At 35.1% G+C, this 17778-nt stretch overlaps 1 pseudogene across 1 annotated transcript; it reads left to right on the top strand.

Moving 5' to 3' along the window:
* Positions 1-1622: 1622 nt before the first annotated feature.
* On the top strand, positions 1623-17389 carry LOC105635608 (putative serine/threonine-protein kinase PBL9; annotated as a pseudogene). Its single transcript, XR_016321393.1, has 7 exons — positions 1623-1749; positions 2318-2607; positions 2913-3048; positions 3124-3284; positions 3382-3505; positions 3954-4670; positions 13655-17389. The product of XR_016321393.1 is annotated as a putative serine/threonine-protein kinase PBL9 (transcript).
* Positions 17390-17778: the final 389 nt, after the last annotated feature.

The raw sequence follows: 17778 nt of genomic DNA, 5'->3' as shown, positions 1-17778 counted from the left end.
ACTTATGATTATTTATTTAATTTAAATCTACTTTTTAACCAAATAAAAGATTATACTCCCTCCGTCCCAACAAGATGGTCCACTTTATATTTTCACACAAATTAATAAATATGATTAAAGGACAAATTTAATCATATAACTTTCCTATGATAACACATGAGTAATTGTTATATTTGAATAATGAATAAGAATTAATAAGAGTATTGAAAATAAGATAAAATTTAATAAGGGTATAGTAGATAATTTAAGGTTAATTATAATGCAAAAAAGAAAGCGGACTATGTTTTGGGACAAACAAAAAAAGAAAGATGGACTATCTTTTTGGGATGGAGGGAGTATTATCTTAACATGTTTTAAAAAATCAAAGTTACCCTCATTTTTAATGAACTTTTATACTCTCCCTGTTCCATTTTGTTTGCTTGTTATTCCTTTTTTTTATGTCCCAAAATGTTTGCAAATTCTAAATATATATATGTAAATAATTATTTTTCTCATGATAACTTTTATGATTATTTATTAAATGAAAGATTTTTATTAATATTTTAACGAGTTAAGGGTAAAAAAAAAGGGCAAAATAACTTTTTTCAAATAAATTCTTAATAAAGGACTGAATAATATTTCTATTTCATTAATGTATACCTTCTCATTCCAATTAAATGAAAAGGAAAAATAATTTTCGTCAAATAAATTCTTAATAAAGGATCGAGGAATATTTCTATTTCATAAATGTATACCTTCTCATTCCAATTAGGCATGACCGGTTCATTGAACTGCTATTTCTGATTCCAATTCAAAATTTTTAAAATATTGAACTTGAACCGGCCGTTGAACTGTCAGTTTCGTCCGATTTCAGTTCTGATCGATTCCAATGCGGTTTTAATGAATCGACGGTTCCAATCATGGTTTTCGGTGATATATGTTTTCTTTTTCAAAAAAATATTGACTTTTATATTGCATTTTTTTTTCAAAAATATTAATATGAGTTTAAAAAATATTGGCAATTTTATTTTAAATAAATTTTAGAATGCTCATACTCATATAAGAATAAAATTAATTAATTTTACAAAATAATCAAATAAATTGTTACATTATTTTATCTAAATGTTATTAATTATTAGAAAATTTTGAAAAATGCTTCAAAGAATGTAATTTTGAACTTAATAAACAATTTAAAAGGAAAAAAAATAAAAACAATATAAGTTTAGACTAAATATTTTTCTTTTTTTTTACCATTTTACTTTTTAGATTTTAACTTTTAAAGTAAATGGTATTTTAAAAAAAAAATCTTAAGTAAGGTGTAACATGTAGTAAAATATTATTGAAACTTTTAAAGTTGTATAGAATAGACGAAGTGATTATCATTTTTAAAATAAAAATAGAAAATTTTTAGTTCAAACCGGATCGAAACTGCCGGTTTCAGACCGATTTAATTTCAGATTTTAATATTCACATAAACCTTAACCGACTCTTAAATCACCGGTTCTGATTCAAAATTTTAAAACCGACGGTTCTGATCTAATTTCGATTCATTTACAATACGATTCGATTCTGATTTAATTCTGGTTCAAAATGAACCTGTTTCCATGCCTAATTCCAATATCGCCTTCCTCCCTATTCCCAGGGGCTCTTTTAAGTTTAGTCTTTCTCTTTACTTACGGAGTCAAGTCAACCTTCTTTGCTCTCTCACCTTTGTCTTTATGGGTTTGTGCTTCAGTTCAGCCAATACATTCAAGACTCTACCTCACAATGGTATGCCTAGATTGGAACATATTTCAGCTTATACAGTTTTGCAAGAGAAAGATTTTCTTCTCTTTTTTTTAGCCTTTCCTTTCCTTTTCTTGAAGTAGTTTTAATGAAATTATTAGATTTTGATTATGAAAAATAAATATTACCTTTTTTTGTCTTGCCTATGTTGTTGGTAGTGTTGTTTTTTCTTTTCCTTCTTTTTTTTTTTGAGTCTTTTTGTTTGGTTTCTGGGGCTGTTTGGCAGCTGCTGGGAAAATGCTTTGGGGTAAGAAAAGAAGCAAGAATTTTAAATTCTTTGACTCTGGATATTTGTATCCGGCTATTTTATGATCCAATTGCTTTTGTAGAATAATGGAGTAACATTTATTGCAGAATTTCACAGCATGATTGCTCTTTTTTCATTAGACATTTGGTCATCACAAAGAATTAGGTAGTAAGATTGTTACACAAATAATCCATTCTAATAATGAAAATTTGGTATTGTTAAGAGGGTTCATTATAAAAATAATTATGACAATAATGTAGATTTCTTGATGAACTTTTACTAGCTTTTTGATAGTGGTGTATGCAGGGGCACACCCAAAAAATCCTGAAAAATCATACACCACAGTGCTTTCAAATCATAATATAAAGGGGAAGATCCTAGATTCACCTGATTTGAAGAGCTTTTGCTTTAATGAACTGGAAGAAGCTACAAATAATTTCGATCCAGCTAATTTATTGGGTGATGGAAATTTTGGTTATGTCTTCAAAGGCTGGATTGATAAGCACTCACTGAAGGCGGCCTTGCTGGAGACTGGCATGGCTATTGCTGTTAAGGCGCTTAACCAAAAGGGTGGCCAAGGTCAACAAGAATGGTTGGTAAGCATTCTTTTGCAATTGTTTAGTTCATGTGCCTGTTTTTAATGCTTAAGCTTCTCCTCTGACATGGGAGTTAATATTTCAAATATCATTAACAAAAATAATGTGCATTGACATTTACTTCTGCAAAATGTCTCACATGGACCTGGTTATAATTGCGAAAGATTTATTTGATATTTTCTTTTGGGCACATATTCATAAGAGAATATTTTTTTTAGATATTGCCGTTGGTAATGTTAGTATATCGGTGACAGTTTCAAATTTTTGTATTTTTGCTAAGTCTTGTAATGTTTCTTGGAAAATAGGCTGAAATAAAGTTTTTGGGGCAGCTATATCATCCAAATCTTGTGAAATTGATTGGGTACTGCTTAGAGGATGAACAACGAGTTTTGGTATATGAGTTTATGCCTAATGGAAGTTTGGATATACATCTTTTTGGATGTGAGTGAATGATATTTTACTTTGTTTTGACAATTCGACCTTGAACCTTCTGTAAACATCTATTTGTTGGAACAGGGGATTTTGCTCGAACTATGGATTTTGATTACACTCGATCACTCTCTTGGAATCTTCGTATCAAGATTCCTCTTGATGCTGCCAAGGGCCTAGCCTTTCTTCATGATGAGCCACAAGTGATATATCGAGACTTTTAGACATCCAATATCTTGCTTGATTCAGTATGTGAAATGTCAAAGTCTAACTTTTAGCTTCTCAAAATTTTACAATATTTTGGTGCTTATTTAACACTTTCTTTACAAAATTGTTAAATGACAGAACTATAATGCTAAACTCTGTGATTTTGGGTTGGCGAAGGATGGACCAATGGGTGGCGAAAATCATATCGTTGCAAGTATTAAGGGTACCCATGGTTATTTAGCTCCTGAATATGCAGATACAGGTATCTTTCAACTCATTCAATTGTCTTGAAAGAAACTTAATCTTGCATTTCTTTGATTAACCTAGAGGTATAAAAGAGTCAAGTTACTTATGAACTCTTTGGACTTGGCTTGCAAAACACTTAAAACTAATTCATTCCAATTGAGTCGAGCTTGAAATTGCCAAATAGCAAGTTAAGCTGAGTTCGAGCATAACAGTATCTGATTTGTGGGGTTTGCAAGAATCGAATATTTAATTTGTAGACAATCGTACTTATATTTTACATTATAGGTAAATATTTAATAATAGTGTATAAATTTCAGTCCTCTTAAGTTTATTTGACCTTTATTTTAACATTAACAAATAAGTTAATTTAATAACTATTTGTTGTGCATCCATTGAAATGGCCTTGTGTTTCTATATGAATATTATTTTTATCCTCACCTCACTTTATTTCTTTCTTTTTGAAGGTTATCTCAGCACAAAAAGTGATGTATATACTTTTGGAGTTGTTCTGCTCGAACTAATATCTGGCAGGCCAGCTATTAGACCATCTACAGAACAAAATTTGGTTCAATGGGCAATGCCATATCTTAGTAACAAACGCAAAATCTTTCAAATTTTTGATGGTTATTTTGTTAAGCGTCCTTATTACCTTGTTTTTTTGCACGCTGCATTCTTTATGAATGGTCAGTAAATAAACTTTGAAAGGTCTCATTTACCATTTTTATAGTATCTTTTTTTGTTTTCTTTTTCATTTTCTAGTATTTTGCTTCCAGTATATTTGTGGTGCCAAGAACTATGCTTGAAAGTGCAGCGAAATTCTGGAGGAAGATTCTAAAGGATCTAAAATGTGCTGTCAGAATAAATTTCTATGAGGTATTTGAAAATTGAAAATTTCATCTTGGATGAGATTAAAGGGATAATGACTTCATAAGTGATTTATGATTATTTTAAGAATGACCAGTGCCTCTATGTATACATGTTTGGTTTTTACATGAGAATTGTTGTCTTTGTTTATGGCGTCATTCTTTGCTTGTCTTTATCAAGTTGTCTTTGAATATATAATTCTTTTTTAATCTTGAAATGTTGGGCCTCATGGGAAGAGGGAGCAGCTAAATTGTGCTTTGTGTTAATGGGATTGTGCTATAGCTCAGGAAACGAGGCTAAGGGTCCTCTTCTCCAAGGTATGTTCTGAACTCAGCAGCGGCTGTTGAGGAAATTTTTTTCTTTTCTTTTATTTTTTTTTAAATTTCCATCCACTTTTCCATTAATGTTCGGTTCTGTTTAATCAGCTGTTCAGTTTATTACTTTTTTCTTTTTTTGATGGATTGAGTAAATATCAATTTTTCATGACACAAATATTAGATTTTCAATAAATCTATAGTGCTCTCTCAAAATAATAGAAAAATTAGTATATTCATAATGTTATCCGTACCCAGATAAACTGCTGTAATATATGTAAATTAAGTGACAATAAGGCTTGGTTAAGTATTCATGTAAATTAAGTGACAATAAGGCTTGGTTAAGTATTCGGTTTACAAATGTGTTCATTTCATGCTTTGGTATTTATAAATATCTGGATAAGTTTACAAGATACAAGCTATTCTACTTAGCTTTGTAGAGGTTAACCATGCAAATGTTGGCCAAGATACAAGATAAGCAGAAGAATCTCATCTGCTGCAGTGCCTTCAACTCCTCCAACATGATAAACACATATCTTGAATAAGTCCAAGTCTTCTGCCAATGGCTTCTTCATCTGCTTTTCCATCTTCAATTCCTTCTATTCAGAATCACGTCACTATAAAATTAACCTCTATCAATTATTTGTTATGGAAAACTCAAATCATTCCTCTTCTCAATGGCCAACAGCTTATTCATCATGTGGATGGTTCTGTCTCTCCTCCACCAAAGCAAATCAACAATGCTCCTAATCCCGCATATTCTGAATGGGTTCTCAAGGATCAAACTGTTCTTGGCTGGATCCTGAGTTCTTTATCCGAATCTGTTCTCTCTCAGGTCGTTGGTGTTGCCACGGCTAATGAAGCCTGGACTTGATTGAAAGCACAATATGCCTCTAGTTCAAAAGCTCAAATTCGAACTCTTAAAACTTCTCTTCATGCTCTATCGAAAGGAACTGATTCTATTCCTGTTTACATGAGTCGTGCTAAACAGATTTTTGATCAGTTGTTGGCTCTAGACGCTGCGATTTCTAAAGATGATCTTATTGATCATATTCTTCGAGGACTTGGTCAGGACTATCGTCCTTTTACTCGTAACATTGAAGCACGTCTCTCTTCGGTTTCTTATGATGATTTGTTGGGTCTGTTGCTTTCTGAAGAGTTACAGCTTCAGAGTGCTGAAACTGTCACTTCTGCCATTACTTACTATACTAATGGTCCTGTGAATCGTAGTGGTTCCTCACAAGGTCGTGGTCGTGGTGGACGCCGAGGAGGTTATTCAAATAATTCTGGTCGAGGAACAAGCTCTTTGAATAATAATTTTACGCCTGTATGTTACAACTGTGGTGGCCAAGGTCATACGGCCAATGTTTGTCCAAGTCCAAGGTATAACTGCCAAAATCCCAAACCTGCAAGCAATTTCTCGTCCTCACCAAATTCAGCTCCTCAATCATGGATTGTGGATAGTGGAGCGACCCATCACTTAACATCTGAACTGGATAATCTTGCTCTTCATTCTGAATACTATGGCACAGACGAAGTTGCTCTCACAAAAGGTAAAACCTTGCCTATTTCTCATACTGGGTCTGCTTCTTTATCTCTAAATTCTCATACTTTTTCTTTACATAATGTCTTACGTGTTCCTACTTCAAACACTAATCTGATTTCTGTTCGTCAGTTTACTATCTCTAATGATGTCTCATTTGAACTTTTCCCCAATTGTTTTGTGATTAAGGACCTTCGGTCGAAGCACATTCTTCACAGGGGACGTGTTAAGGATGGGCTCTATGTGTTGGCTTCTGCTGGTGTTTCTCCCTCTAGCAATTCAGTTTCGTTATCTATATGGCATGCTAGGCTCGGCCATGCTTATTCTAGGACTGTTTCAAAGATTTTGTCTTCCAATAATTTGTCTTCAACGAATAAATTGAATAATTCTTTATGTGAAACCTGCTGTGTTAGTAAAACACATAAATTGCCATTCTTTGATTCCACTTTTGTTGCTAAGGAACCTTTAGAATTAGTCTGTTTAGATTTATGGGGTCCTGCACCCATTGCCTCTACTGATGGATGCCTTTACTATGTTTTCTTTTTTGACCATTTCACAAAATACTCATGGATTTATTTTATTCGCAAAAAATCTGATGTCTATTCTTGCTTCACTGAATTTCGCCTAATTGTTGAAAAATTCTTTGGGAAATCTAGTAAATATTTTCAATCAGATTGGGGAGGGGAGTTCCAAGCTCTTAAAAATTATTTGGCCCAAAATGGTATTGTACAAAGAAGTTCTTGTCCGCACACACCTGAACAAAATGGTTGTGCGGAAAGAAAACACAGACACATTACTGAAATTGGTAGAGCTTATTTGTTTCATGCCTCTTTACCACCAAAATACTGGGATCATGCTTTTGCCACTGCTGTTTACACAATTAATCGCTTCCCCACTCCAAATCTTAATCATATGTCTCCTTATCATAAAGTGTTTGGTCGTATGCCTGATTATAATTTTCTTAGAGTTTTTGGGTGTTCTTGTTATCCTTGGCTTAAACCGTACACTAAAAATAAACTTGAACCTCGCTCTACAAAATGCGTATTTCTTGGTTATAGTCTGCTCCACAAAGGTTACAAATGTCTTTAATTAGCCACTAATAAAATTTTCTATTCACGTCACGTTTTATTTGATGAGCATGATTTTCTGTTCAAGCAAAGTGATGGTAGCTCCTCAATCCTTGGTTCACCACCTGCTTTTCCACTAATATCTCCACTGCACAAATTGACCATAGCTTCAACTTCAGAAATATTACCTACTACTGCTTCTACTCCAGTTGTTACTAATGTTACTACAGGTCTACTGCCCAATATTGCTACATCAACTGAACACCGTGCTCCTTCCCCACTTCAAAATATTGACCATGTTCCATCTGCACCTCAACCAGTCGAGTGCACCAGTCGGCATCCTATGGTCACGAGGTCAAAAACCGGCAGCTTAAAACCCAAATTATACCAGGCCGTTGTTCCTTCTGTTGCACCATCTTCTTATACAGAAGCTGCGAAATATTCAGTTTGGAGAGAGGCTATGTCAGCTGAAGTAGATGCCTTAATGTCTAATGGCACGTGGGACTTGGTTCCAAGATCACAAGCACCTAATATTATCGGTTGTAAATGGATATTTCGCATCAAAACTAAGTCAGATGGTTCTATTGACCGTTACAAAGCACGGTTGGTTGCGAAGGGGTTTCATCAACGCCCCGGTCTTGATTACATTGAAACTTTCAATCCTGTTATTAAACCAGCCACTGTTCGATTGGTTTTATCAATTGCAATTAATCATCGTTGGGACATTCGTCAACTTGATGTCTCCAACGCTTTTCTCCATGGTACAATCGACGAACCGGTTTTTATGGAACAACCACAGGGATTTGTTGATCCAACAAAATCAGACTATATTTGTGCTTTGAAAAAATCCTTATACGGTCTCAAACAAGCACCTCATGCTTGGTATTTTTGTCTCTCAAAAGCATTACAAGAAATTGGTTTCTGTGGTTCAAAGGCAAACAGTTCGTTATTTGTTTATTCCACTAACTTTGCTCTTGCCTGTTGTTTAGTGTATGTTGACGACTTAATAATCACAGGATCAAGTGCCACTCTTCTTCGTCGATTAATTACTTAGCTCGATTCAAAAATTGCACTCAAAGACCTTGGTGCTCTTCATTATTTTTTAGGGGTTGAGGCAACATTCACAAATGCTGGTCTACATTTATCTCAATCAAAGTATATACAAGATCTTTTACGTAAGGCCAACATGCATGAAGCAGCAGCTGTGTCTACTCCTGCTACACCGCAGCTTGCTCTATATCAGGATTATGGCAATTCCTTTGAGAATCCAACTTTATATCGGCAAATAGTGGGCATGCTGCAGTATCTAGCTTTGACTAGACCTGACATCACTATGGCAGTTAACAAAATGTCGCAGTTTATGCATTCTCCGTCGGTATCCCAATAGCAGGCAGTTAAACGCATTCTACGTTATTTATGTGGAACAATTTCTCATGGTTTATTGATTCGTCCATCGTCTAATGGTAATTTAGTGGCGTATAGCGATGCGGACTGGGGTGGCGATCAAATTGATCGTAAAAGTACTACTGCTTATGCAGTATTTCATGGTGGTAATCTGGTCTCCTGGTGCTCCAAAAAGCAGAACACTGTTGCGTGTTCAAGTACAGATTCTGAGTACCGCGCTCTTGCAACTACAGCGTCTGAGTTGTATTGGCTACATGGTCTTCTGAAAGAGCTCAAACAGACGCACTCAGCCACTCCTCGAATTTGGTGTGACAATGCTTCCGCTACATACTTGGCTGCCAACCCAGTATTCCATTCTCAGTCTAAACATCTTGAACTTGATTTCCACTTTGTTCGGGATCAAGTTAGGAAGAAGCATCTTCACGTCTCTTATATTTCTACGGCAGATCAAATCGCAGACTTGCTTACTAAACCTCTGTCTAAGACCAGGTTCCTTGATCTCAGATTCAAACTAAAGGTGGTTCCCTCCTTCAGTTTGCGGGGAGGTGATAAACACATATCTTGAATAAGTCCAAGTCTTCTGCAATCCGTTATAGGATTTGATTTTGTATTTTATAATCTGTTGTATATCCTCTTTTATAGGTATTTCACTCTTGTACTTGTATATATATTTTACACATGACATTAATGAAGATTATCAAAAATTTCCCTTGGATACCTTGGCTCTTTTACAATAGAGGGCATAATCCTGAAGTCAACCACTTTGAAGATATTTTGCTTTAGTGAATTAAAAGCAGCAGCTAGGAATTTGATCGATGTATTGAAGGTAAATATGCATTGATTGGAGCACTTCAAGATATAGATATTGCAGTTCAACGCCTGTCGATTGAAGCAAGACTTAGGCCAAGCATGAAACAAGTGGTAGAAGCTTTACAACAACTTCATTATGATTTATGACTTCAATTTGTGATCTTCCGGAATTAAGTTTGATAAGAAAAGTATGTTTAACAAATTTTAGAAATAAATGAATGTTTAATGCCCTAATCTATACCTCCATTTTGATTTCCTTTGAATCCTTTCATTTCCTCTCACTATTCATCAGAAGTCAGATTGGTTCCTCTTCCTCACTCAGATTAGTTTGCCTTCATCCATTCCAAGCTTTGGCCTTATGAATGATTATGTCTGTAACTAATCTTTAATGGCACGCTCAGTGGGACCACTTTTGTACATTTTATGTTTCACCTGATTTTCGAGAGAACATCATGACTCGAAAAACTCGTTTTGTTGTTGAAAAAGAAACTATTACTGGCTCTCTGGATTCGGATGGAGGACCTATGAGAGTGGCCCTTAGAAGCCCTGAAAAAGGAGCATCTCCTCATAAGGAAGGAGAAATCAACTTTTCTACTCAAAATCCCCCAGAAGCTGCACTTACCTCTGACAATCTTAATAAACGCTCAGGTAAAACACATTCTGCTTCTGATGATGTTGTCATTAATTTTAGTTCTTCTAATGTGAAGGCAATGCTGGAAGCACAGAGGAATAATAGTGAGATGATAGCTAAATTGTTGCAAACCATGAAAATCTTCATGGAGAAGGTCACCGGAAGGAAGATTGATGTTGTGGACTCACCTGTCAATCGATCTCCTACTAGCAAGTCTTTTGTTAAGGAGGAGAATGAATCTTCATCCAAGTGTGCCAAAGAACTCGGGGGGGCAACCACCTCGAAATCCCTCAGTGGGCACTGACAGTGGTCGTGCTCTTACTGAAGAGAGGTTATGAACCACCATATCAGAGAGAGGAGCTAGTGCACCACCCATCAAAGGTCACCCCACTGGTAGGCCTACAATGAATCCTGTCATTGTTTTTGGGATCACTAGTACTATGACTAACCCAAATGTCTATGAGGCTGAGGCTTCTCATGCTCCTTAGTCGTTGACAAACACAGGAGGAAGCCAAGGAACTAGAGGGGTTGCCTTGAATGTAGCTCCCCAGAATTCATACACTGGTATCACTATGGTTTCTCAAGCGATAACTAATCATGTTCCTCAGATTCCTCAAATCACCATGGATGTTTTATGGGATGCTATGCAGGAGTTGTATGGGCTTGGCCTTAGGTAGGTTGGCCACCGAGAGTTTGTGAAGCCTTATTCAGAAACAATTGACAAAGAAAACCCTTACACTAGGGAGTACAGAATTCCAGACTTCACATTATTCTTTGGAAAAAGATGGATAATCGACCATGGAGCATATAGCTAGATTCAGCATCCATGGCAAACTCACCAATTTGGAGAATTTGATAATTATAAGTTGTGATATTTCCTAACTCCTTGATAGGTACAACTTTCACCTGTATCCGACACTTCCGAGGAACTCTAACAATTAATGGTATGAGATGGAGCGTCTCTTCCATACCCAGTTCTTTAGGGCTGAGCCAAAGGTTTGTATGGCCTGGATAAGTGTGGCCGAGTTATCCAGGCTGACACAAAGAAGTGGAGATACAATTGACTCATTTATTGTAAGGTTTAAGAAGCTGAGGAACAGGTGTAAGGCATTCTTACCTGAAGACGAGTTTATCGAGATAGCTCAAAGAGGCTTGGATTTCAAGCTGAGGAAGAAATTCCAAGGGATGGAGTTAGAGATTTCTATAAGCTGGCAGCTAAGGTAGCATAATATGAAGAGCTGCTGAAAGAAGAATCACAAATGAAATGAACTCACCAGAAACTCACTATCATGAGCTTCATCAGGAAATAATTGTGGCTGACTTGGTGAATTCAGGTTCCTTTGTGTGTCCAAACATTGGAGCTCCAATAAAGACAGCTCCTCAGAAGAAGAAATTCAGTTCGAAGACTCAATTCACATTTGATGTTTCTAAGACAGAGGAGATATTTGATTTCTTGATGAAGGAAAAGTTTACATCTCTTCCATCTAGTCACAAGCTACCGACAAAAGAAGAGATGAAGGGTAAGCAATACTGTAAGTACCATGATTTCTGGAACCATAATACTAATATTTATTGGAGTTTCAAGAATGCTATACAAGATTGCATTAACAGAGAAGTGTTAAGGTTCCCTGACAAAGAGTAGATGTTGATTGATGAGAATCCTTTCCTAGCATCTATCAACGCTGTTAAAGTAGATCTGAGGAGTATCATTGATCAATTGAAGAAGCTGCAGGTTCATTCGAAGTCCTTGAAGACACCTAAAGAGTCGCAACAATATTGGCAGCAGAAATTTTCAGAGGGAGCTAGGCCCATAAAACAACTAAAGTGTGTAATTAGTGAAGATTCAGAGGATCCTAGCACATCTTCTGATAACTCATCAACTGTAATGACCTCTAGAGTTGGTTCAACGCCATCATTAGCCATCGTGCCTTATAAAAAGCCGAAGTGGGAGACTAATATCTCAGAGCTCCATGACTATTGAGTCATATACTAATAAGGAGATGGCAGCAGTTGCAACTACTTAATTTATTTACAGCAACTTTTTGACAAGTTAGCTGCAGATGAGTACCTGAAGGTTGATGGTGCTGAAGTGATCTTCGAGGAAGAATTAACATTTCTTAAGCTAGATGATGCTTTTATGGAAGTCCAAGATCTTTTAGAGGAAGTAAACCACAGTACCCCTGGGAATTCAAGAATATCATATATTAGCAGCATGTTGAAACCTGAGATGAAACAAAAGATCATACATTTTTATGGCCATAAGGGTTTAGAGGAAATGCTTATTGGCTATCAAGCAATATAGGAGAGCCGCACAAGAGAAATGCCAGTAGCCGTTACCTGAAGGAGTACTATCCCACCAAGTGGAAAATGAAGGATCATCAGCGATGACAGTGGGGATGATACCACAACCCCATTAAGAAACGTCAACTATAGCAAGCAATGCAACAATTATAGGCAGGTGACATAGCTGATTCGACAGCAATCATGAATAAAGTAAACAGACCTATTGGCCGTTTCTTTCATAAACGTGTAAAGGGGTCAATTGAGGTTCATATCTTGAAACAAGTGCTACATCTACTGGTGCTATGAAGTAGCAGAGGAGATGTCTCATGGCTTTCATCCAAGCCTGCATTTGAGAAGAAGAAGGTAGATCACTCAAAAAAAGGGGGGGGGGGGACGTAAATCTTAGGTAATGGATCCTCAATTGCAGTAATAACGAACAAATAAAATTAGAAGAGGAGTCATCTGCAGGTGCAACACGGGACAGGTTCGATAGAGAGCATACCTGTGGAGAAGAGATAATTGGAACATCTAAATCTTAAATAATGAGAAGAGGAGACTGTCGAGCAGAAGACATATGAGCCAGGGGAGTCATAATTAATAAAAATGAATTAAATAATACAGTTACATTAACAAGTAGAATTAAAATTTTAATTTCAATTCACTAAAATTTTATTTCATTAAAATTAAATATTCTTATATCTCATCTAATTTGAATATATGAGAATTTTAAAGTGAAAAATAATTAATTAACTATATCACTTGAATTACAATAATTTACTTACAATAATTAATTATGCTAATTAATGTTTCAGTCTATTACTTGAGAATTTCATATAAAAACTTATAAGTTTACTTTTTATTTTTTAATTAAAAATAAATAAGTAAATTATTTAAATTAAAGTAAAATAATTATAAATCACAATAATTTTCTTGAAAATTAGATTCAATTCAATTTTAAAAAATATAAATTATATAGTCCGCACATCGCTCACATACATGACTAGTTATATACCAGTCTTCAAGGGAGACAATTCAGTATTATTCAATTTGAAGTCATGGTTAATACAAAAGATAAGTACTAGAAAATACTTAAGATTTGACCGCAATTATTATTGCATTGCTACTTTTTAATCTACAATTAAATTATTAAATTATTTTGTTTTTTAATCTACAGTTAAATTATTTAATTATTTTGTTTAAAATGTGTCATTTTAGGGGGTGTTTCATAATATTTAATTATTTTTTGCAGATGACTCACTTTTCTTCTTCAAAGCATCCAATGCTGAAGCCACTATTGTTAAAGGGATCTTAGCTACATATGAGAGTGCTTCTGGTCAATCGATTAATTTTCAGAAGTCTGGCATTACGTTCAGTCCGAAAACTAGCATGACTGTGAAAGCTGATATCAGCCATATTCTAGGTGTTTTTAACCCCTTTGAGGGTGGGTCTTACCTGGGTTTACCTTCTCTGATTGGTAGGAATAAAAGACAAGTTCTTGGTTTCCTAAAAGAAAGAATGTGGAAGCATATAAATAGCTGGTCTAACAGATTTCTTTCCAAAGCAGGGAGAGAGATACTTATTAAGTCGGTGATTCAAGCATTGCCGGCTTATTGCATGAGTATCTTTGAATTACCTCTGAGTCTATGTGCTGAGTTGGAAAAAATGATGAATAGTTTTTGGTGGGGTTCGAAGGTAGTGAGAAGAAGCTCCATTGGTTAGCTTGGAATCGAATGTGTAGGAGTAAAAAAGATGGGGGAATGGGTTTTAGGGATTGTTTTAATATGGCTATGTTAGCGAAACAGGGGTGGCGTCTTTTGACTTCACCTAATACTCTCCTTTATAGAGTTTTCAAATCTAAATATTTTTGTGACGGGAGGTTGCTTGATGCACAAACAGGTCATAACCCTACTTTTCTCTAGAGGGGTATAATGTCTTCTAACATGGTCTTGAAATATGGAGTTAAGTGGAGGGTTAGCAATGGTAGGCGTATTTCTGTTGTGAAGGACCCTTGGTTACCCATTGATGGAGTCTTTTATGTGGAGGATGATAGTCTCTTTATTGATAATAATCTCCTGGTGAAAGATCTTTTGGTGGAGGGGAGAGAAAATGAGATGTGGCAAAGATTATTAATCTTTTTTCTTTGAGGGATATCCATACTATTCTTGATATTCCCTTAATGTAAGAGATTTGGGGGATGAGCTGATTTGGCATTATGATAAGAAGGGTAATTTTAGCGTTAAATCTTCTTACTATCTTGCCTTGAGGGTGTTGGAAGGGGTGATGAGAGCATAGAAGGTGAGGGGTGGGGGAGTATCTGGAAGTTGAATGTCGCACCAAAAGTCAGAGATTTCATTTGGAGAGCTTCGCGTAACTTATTGCCTACTCGACGGAGATTGAGCAGGCGGGGTGTGAATGTGGACACTATATGCCCTTATTGTGATTTGGAGGAGGATGTTAATCATGCATTATTATTGTGCACAAAGGTGTTGGAGGTTTGGAAGGTGTGTAGGGTGGAGGAAGCTTTTACTAACTTTTCTTTTAAAACTCTTTATTTGCAGGTCTTGAAGCAAAACAATAACGAAAAGTTAGCTTTTGTAACGCCCCAAAATTTTTGAATCTTAAAATGATATTATTTTATCGAGTCATGAATAGTGCTACAGAGAGGGGGATAATATTTTATTTAGATCCGAGGAAGATATTGAGTATAATTAACTATGAATGGATAGTGATTTACCAGTCTATGAATAGTACCACCGGTCTGTGAATAGTACTACCAGTCCGGGAGTCGGTATTATTTTAGTCCGGAAAAATTCCTATATATGTTTTATATTTTCTTTAATATTTTTGGAGTATGTATGCATGATTTTTATGGGTAGAAAGTAAGTAATAAATATTTTTGGAGAATTTAGATAATTAGTGAATAGTGAAGTATGATGCTTTATTAATTAAGGAAATTTGAGGAATTATTTTTATGGAGTAATTTGAGAAATTTGTGGAGATAAATAATATTTTGAAGGAATTGAATTGGAGAATATTTTAGCCATTAGATGAGATTACGTTTGACTTAATCTTAGCCATCCAATTGTGGGAAAAGACCAAAACACCCTTAGTTGCTTTATAAAGATCAACTCCAATAATTGAGCAACCACTTTTTCTCTTCTTCTTCTTCTCTTCAACGCCAACTTCCTCTCCTTCTTCTCTTTGTTTTTCTTCAACTTCTACTTGCTAAATCCACCAAATTCACCTCATCCAACCTGATTTAAGTAATTAATCCTAGAGAATTAAGGTTGAGAAGTGGTTTTTGGTGACTAATTTCAAGAAATTCGGAGATTCTCTACTTGAGCCAAAGGTTGGGGAAACCTTCTACCAAGGTGTAAGGCAAAGCTAAGGCTTGAGAGACTTTAATCCAAGCTTATTTTTAAGGTTAGTGTTCATAAACACAATTCCTTTGTTAAAATTTTTGATTTTGTGAAGTTTATACAATTTTGTGAAAATTTGGAATTATATATGAAATGATTTGATTATTTAACTTTGGTGGTATAAATGTGTTCTTGGGAGATTTCTAAGCATGCCTATATGTTGAATTGATGAGGAAAACATTTCTTCTTCATCTTCCAAGAGTGGCAGAATCTATTGATGAATAAGGCCTTAAGTTTTCTTATTATTCTTTGTTGGTTTATGCTCTTAGGATGATGTTTGATGAGTATTTAGTATGTGGTAGAAATCTCTACCTTGTATCTATGTCTTTCATGTTCTTTTCATGGTTAAAGTAAGCTGAATTTGGGAAAATGTGTTATTGGGTGAGATTCAGGACAATTTTTTTATCCTTTCTATTCTCTATTTGTGTCTAAGTCCATCATGAAAGTTGTAGGTCTACTTCTTAGCTTTCCAACCCATCCTCTTATGTCCAATTTGGATATATATAGCACAACTTATGGCTGAAAAACCCAAACTGACTCTGTTATGCCGGGCCACATGCATCTTTGAATTGAGTGCCCATTTTGACCACTATAATGGAAAGATTATGTTTTGAGTTCTTCATGAGAGTTGTTGCCCTGTGTCTTGAGACTTCCCTGGTTTTGGATTGGTTTAATTTGAGTGTTTGGTGAAGTAGGAATTCAATAAATATTGGACTTTGTTCTGCTGAATCAGGTCTGATCTGTTGGTCTGTGTTCCTAGCTTTTGTTTGCTATCTTACCGATTGATCTGGGCTGTGGTCCCTTCATAATATTTGTAGCATTTTGCCTTAGCTTTCTAATGAATCTGATTTCATTCAATTTGGAGACCCATAACTCAAGTTATGTCTTAAAAACCCAGCAAAGGTCAAGGTTATTTTAATGCTGGAAATTTCCTATGCCTTGAATCATAGGTTTATTTGGATAAATGTATGTATGAATCATGTGTGATGAGGTTATTTGTATGTTTGAGGATTGATTTGACAAAAAAAAAAAGATGAAAACGAAATGAAATTATTATCTAATAAAAAAAAAAACATATTACTCGCTAAACTTGTGAATACTCAATTACTTCTGATTCATAATCTAATTTTATGATTTGTATGTTAAATTAAGACGATGTCTCCGGCACTGAATGTGGCATCCGTCATCGGGTCTCATGGGACTGGGCGAAGGGTGTTACAGCTTTTATCTCTTATGTCGCATGGAGTGTGTGGGATGCTAGGAACAAATTTCTTTGGTAACAAATAGATTGGACTCCTTTGAATGTTAGTGCTACAGCTTCTATTCTTTTTCAAGACTTCAAGAATGCCTTGGTGATAGCATACTCATTCTTGATAAGTTATGATGATGTCTAAACTATGAATGAGTATGCTATCAATGAGTGAGAATTTTTTATTTGTTTATGGAGTGTGCTTGTAATCTGGAATTTCAAAATGTGTGCTTTTGGATGATAACAAATATTAGTACCGAACATTCAAAGGTTGTGATTATCTCGGCTAACGGAATGGATTATCATCCTTAACGAAGGGCTTGTTTGTTCTGATGGATTTATCTGAGCTTTGGGCCCATAGAAGGAAAATTATGATTACGTCTCTTTTATGTATACCATTTATGTGTTGAAATGCTACTGCTCTATCCCATTTATGTGTTGAAATACAACTATTCTCCCATATTTTCATTTCGTCCTAGCTCTTAGTCCTTTGGTCTAATTTTATTTTAAAATTTCATTTGTTAAATAAAAAAAAGAGGGTAAAAAAGGAATGAAATAATCCAAAAGGTACTCTTTTATCTTTTTCTATTAAACAAATAAGAACAAGAACTAAACATATTTTCCTAAGTTTTTACATTAAAGAATTTATTAGCATAAATTACGTAAAAAACTTTGTAACCCTTAATTTTTTTGTTAGTATATTAA

The sequence above is a fragment of the Jatropha curcas genome, chromosome 6, assembly GCF_041381405.1.
Source record: "Jatropha curcas cultivar XTBG-Jc1 chromosome 6, XTBG_Jcur_1.0, whole genome shotgun sequence".
Classification (NCBI taxonomy): Eukaryota; Viridiplantae; Streptophyta; class Magnoliopsida; order Malpighiales; family Euphorbiaceae; genus Jatropha; species Jatropha curcas.
This window is presented reverse-complemented; position numbering and strand designations above follow the sequence as displayed.